Source organism: Narcine bancroftii, unplaced genomic scaffold, assembly GCF_036971445.1.
Source record: "Narcine bancroftii isolate sNarBan1 unplaced genomic scaffold, sNarBan1.hap1 Scaffold_106, whole genome shotgun sequence".
NCBI classification, from domain to species: Eukaryota; Metazoa; Chordata; class Chondrichthyes; order Torpediniformes; family Narcinidae; genus Narcine; species Narcine bancroftii.
In genome coordinates this window covers 897,811-903,396 of record NW_027211823.1, presented here as the reverse complement: position 1 = coordinate 903,396, position 5,586 = coordinate 897,811, and positions in this window count along the sequence as shown.

Genomic DNA, 5,586 nt, shown 5'->3' with positions numbered 1-5,586 from the left:
CCCAGGATCATTCTTGTAAACCACCTCTGGGCCATCACATCCTCTCTTAGAAATGGGGCCTAAAATTGCTCACAACACTTACTAGATCAGGACAACCAGAAGGTGGTCACGTCAGGGAAGACAGCTGCAGGACTGCCTAGATTCTATGGATTGGATGGTGTTCAAGGAGTCAGCTGAGGGGGGGGGGGTCGTGGCAAGATGGCGTTGATAAAAGACGTGAGAAGACACCTCTCCCTGACTGAACTGTTCAATACTCGAACTGTAGTGACTTTTTTGACTTTATCAATGTTTTGAACAGAAATTTACTACAGTAGGATTCTGGAAATTAAGAAAGGAAAAAAGCAGTGTTGGGCACGACCAGTTGGCCCAATAATCACAGAGACAAAGAATAAGGGGAACGATAGCCTTTATTACACACAAGACTGCAGGCCTGGGTCCAAGCAAGAAAGTGAAGGGAAGGAAGAGGTGCCTCGAACTTTATGGCCTGGGTTACAGGGGAGGAGTCCAGGGAGGAATCTCGGAGAGGATGTCATCAGGAGGGTGGGCCAGCCCATGCCTGTACTGGTCAGTTCATACAATACCATTTCATTACCAGCAACTTAGAAAAAACCTCGGTTTTCAACCTGTTAAAAGTACAAAAGAAGCAAGGCCGACCTTCCAGAAGGAACCTCAGGAGCAGTTATAGATAGATCCGAATCCTCAACGTGGAACTCAGGAGAATTGGAAGAAACGTCCGCATCCTCAGACGCAAGATGGCGCTGAGGTCTTTGGCCTGGTGGCAGGCCAGGAGGAGCGCGAGTATGGAATCCGACATGAGCCGGCTTGAGTAAGGAGAGCGGGGTGTTGGTGCCCGAATGCCAGCATGAGTTAGCGGGAAGGGAACTGCCTGTATGCATCTGGAGATGCTCCCCTGTGTTCTACTGAGCTTCTCAGCATGGGTAGAAGTTATCGCATTCAGGAAATTCTGGATCAGATCCGCAGTTGGGCTGCCAGGTATGAGGTGGCAGAGAAGAGGTGGAGGAGGACAACTTAGAAGTTCGAGAAGAAGAAGAGCAAGAATGACTACTTGCTGCAGTTGGACTCACTGAAGGGACGCCTAAGGATTTAAGAACATCTCCTTCTCCAATGAAAACTGTCATTTCACCACAGAGGCCTTCCCCAGACTTCAAGGCCCCTGCAACAGGGATGGAAGTCAACCTCATGTCTACAGAACTGATCCAACCAAATGAAAAGATGATGTCTTCTATAACCTAAGGTTTTGAAACTTTAAATGATCAATTTGCTGGTATGAAGAGAAAAATGGCTGGTATGTGTGAAGAAATTACATCTATTCAAGTTGATATTAATAAGAGTTCAACAGCAGTGGACACTGGACAAGATCAATTTAAGAGGATAGATAATGTTTTTATTTCTCCATTATGTGGAGATAATAGATCAAATTGAGGATTTGTTTACACGCTGGTATGTCCAGAAGAGATATTTGTTGGAAAATCAAAGTTGTCGTAATAATATTAAGATAGTTGGTCTGCCAGAAGATCCTGTAAAATTATTTTTGGAAATGGATTCCAGAGATGTTTGGAGTCGTGTTTTTTAGATAGGCCTCATAGGCCATTAAGGAGAAAACCATTTCCGGGTCAAATGCTAAGAGCGGTTCTTTGAAGATGTTTGTGATATCAGGATAGAGAAATGATTTTGCGGCTTGCGGTTCAGAAAGCTCGCCTTGATCAAAGCCCAATGATGGTTTAAGGCAATAGGGTTTTATTTTATGCTGATTTAAGTCGAGAGATCATTAAGTGGCGGAAAGAGTTTAATCTGGTCAAAGCAGTGCTGTGGAAGAAAGGATATAAGTTTACTTTTCGGTATCCAAAGGTATTTAAGGTGATTTACGGGCCAGATCAGTCTCAATGTTTTGAGAGTCCTTATGGTGCATTCCCGTTTGCGAATTCCTTCCCAGATTTGAAGGAATCGATGGGGAAAATGTCCTGGGATAAGATTGGGAAGGGAATGGGGTAAAGAAGTTGGAATCAGAATTGGTGAGTGATGTTGAAGATGAAGCTCAAGCTCAATGTGGTTGTTATCACTAGGATGACTGATGGGTTTTAAATTACGGTTGGGGGGTGGTGGTTGACTCTACTACTTCTAAAGTCATCTGCCACTTGTGGTATGAACTACACCTGGTCCACAGAGGGGGGTCCGGTTCTTGTAGGTTTTTACACTTTTTCAGGGTTTTCTTATTGTTTGAAAGGGGGGGGGTTGGGTTTATTTAAATATGTAATTGCTGTGTGAAGTGTCAATCTCAAGAGGAAATCAAGTTATGGCTCTTTTAAATTTTTTGACTTTTAATGTTAAAGGACTTAATAATCCACTTAAAAGGAAGGGAATATTGGTATATATAAAGAAAATGAAGGTTGATGTTGCTTTTTTGCAAGAAACTCGTTTGTCTGAGAAAGAAATTGAAAAGAGATTGGGTAGGACATGTTTTTGCATCTTCATTTAATTCAAAAGCTAGAGGTGAGTTGCAACTTTGGTTCATATGAAGATAACGTTTCAGTTGGAATCATTCTCTGCCACATTGGGTAGAGAGCTGTTGGTGAATTGTAAAATTTTTGCTGAAGCATGGACTTTGATGAATGTTTATCCACCCAATGAAGATGATGAAGATGTTATTTCTGTAACTTTTTTGAATCTGGGTCAAGCTAATGAAAATATTTTGGTTGGTGGGGATTTTAATTGAGAGTTGGATAAATTTCAAAAAACTGTACAAAGAACCAAAATAGCTAAATGGATGTTAGACTCAATGAAAGATTTGAATTTGGTGGAAATCTGGAGGAAGTTAATACTGACAGAAAAATACTTTTCTTTTTATTCACCCAGACATGATTCTTTTTCGAGAATTGACTTTTGCTTAATGTCAGTACAATTACAGGGTAGATTTATACATACAGAGTATAAGAGTAGGATTTTGTCTGATCATTCTTCATTGTTAAGTAGAAGTACACAATCATTTATCCGGACATCTAAAATCCGGAAAGATCCAAACACCAGCAAGTGGGGAGAGAGATGCAGCGCGAATCAGGCGGACGAGGGGTGGGGGAAAATGGCAGCGCAACTAGAAGGGAGTGGGGGTGGATACAGCAGCACAAATTTGGTGGGCTTAAATCTGTCTTCGCGAAATCCAGAAAAATCTGAAATTCGGAACACAGTGACCCCTGCCCCACCTCGAGGGTTCTGGATAAAGGATTGTGCACCTGCACATGTTCTGGTTTGCATAATGTAGAGACCCTTATCGGTGAAAATTTCATAGGATGTTATTGAAGCAACCAAAGTTTCTAAGTTATATCAAAGACCATATTCAGTCTTATTTGCAAATTAATACATATTCAGTACAAAGTAAATTTGTTTTGTGGGATGCTTTAAAAGGTTATTTAAGATGTCTGATAATCAATTATTCTGCAAGAATTAAGACACAGCATTTGGCAGAGAGGCAAAATTTGGAGAAGGAAATAACAATTTGAGAGAAGGAATTCCAACGAAATTCGACTGTGGATAAAAAGACTTTTTTGATTCAGTTGAAACTGTTATAATATAATGCAAACATATAAATATGAAAAATTAATACAATGATCCAAATAGCATTACTATGAGTAAGGAGAAAGAGTGTATAAGGTTTTTGCTCGGCAATTAAAGACTGAACAGGCATCAAGGACAATAAATGTGATAAGAAATAATACAGGAGTCACTTTTAAACCTCAGGAAATGAATGATGAATTTCACTCATTTTACCAAAATTTATATCCTTTTGATGTAAGTCAGGATGAGGAACGTGTTGAGTCTTTTTTAGGTAGTTTGGAGTTATCGGTTTTGGACGATAAAGATAGGACAGAATTGGAAGTTCCTTTCAGTGATTTAGAAATTGAAGAAGCGATATTGAATATCACCTGGAGAAGATGGGTTTACGGGAGGGTTTTATAAAGAATTTTATGAAGTCTTGTCTCCTGTTTTCATGGATGTTCTTAAACAAGCTACAGAAGAGCAAACGCATTTCCAGAATTCTTTTCTAGAGCTAGACTTAGTTATTGCAAAAAAGGAAGTGCCCCATTGAAAGTTGCCTCATATCGAGTAGTATCTTTATTAAATGTAGATTATAAGATGGTAGCTAATAGACTTGCAAAGTATTTATCACGTTTAATACATGTTGATTAAGCAGGTTTCATTAAGAATAGATTTTCTTCTGAAAATATTGTTAGAATGTTGACGTTGATTAATGTGTCAAGACATTGTTTGAATCAATCAATGATAGTGGCATTAGATGCATAAAAAGCCTTTGATCGAGTTGAAAGGTACTTTTTATTTAAAGTACTTGAAGATTTAAGTTTGGGCCTTTTTTACCTGGTTGAGTTAAAGCCTTGTATAAAGATCCTTTGGTGAGGATGGTGACAAATGGACAAATTTCAGATACCTTTAATTTAACACGCTCCGCAAGGCAATTCTGTCCTTTGTCACCATTGGTGATAGAACCGCTAGCCCAAGCTATAAGACAAAATGATAAAATTAGTGGGATTAAAATAAATGAAGAGAATATAAGGTTCCTTTGTACCAATATATTTAACAAATCCTCAGAATCATTATGACATCTGCAAACCTGTTTGGTACAATATGGAGAAATGTCTGGTTATAAGGTTAATCAGGATAAGAGGAACATGTTACCAATTACGAGGAAGATTATCCTGCTTGTAAACAGATTACACAGCTTAGATGGACTAAGAAAATTAAATATTTAGGGGTAATGGTTGATGTGGATTATCAACATTTGTGTAAGTTGAACTATGTTTCTCTATTGATAAAATTAAAGCTGATTCAATTAAATGGAAAGATCTACCTTTGACATGAATGGTAGATGTGAATTGTGTTGAAGTGAATATTTTTCCTTGTATTCAATATCTTTTTCAATCAATTCCATGTTCGCTTCCAAAGATATTCTTTAAAGAGTTATGCAGGCATCAGAATATTTTTATAGAAAGGTACTTTGGCTAGAGTATTGTTGCAAAAATTGACATGGCAATATGTATTAGCATCTACAATGGCCTCATTTTCAGAATTATTTGTTAAATTTACGTGATAATTATTTTTTTTATGTGAAGACATGGTCTAAAATTTACAGTCTTTTGCCTCTATTCCCTCTTAAGGAGTGGAGTAACATTTGCAATTTTCCAGTCCAGACTTGGCAGACAAGGATAGATGGACTTTAAACATGAACATGGTGAGTAATTAGCGAAGCTATTCACTCAGATATACTCCTCACAACGAGGTAATTCCAAAACACCCAAGTTATAGGGTTCCATATGAGAGACAAGGCCAATAGCCGCAGAGATCAAGACAAAGCTGAATCATACACACCATTACTACCAAGATTTACATCAGTGACATATCAGAGTCAATGCGATACTTTAAGATTAGTTACAGCACAGTAACAGACCCTTTAGGCCCACAAGCCTGTGCCTCCCGATTGACCTTCAAGCCCCCCCATACTTTTTGAACAGTGGGAAAAATCTGGAGCCCCCTCCCCCACCCCAGAGAAAACCTACA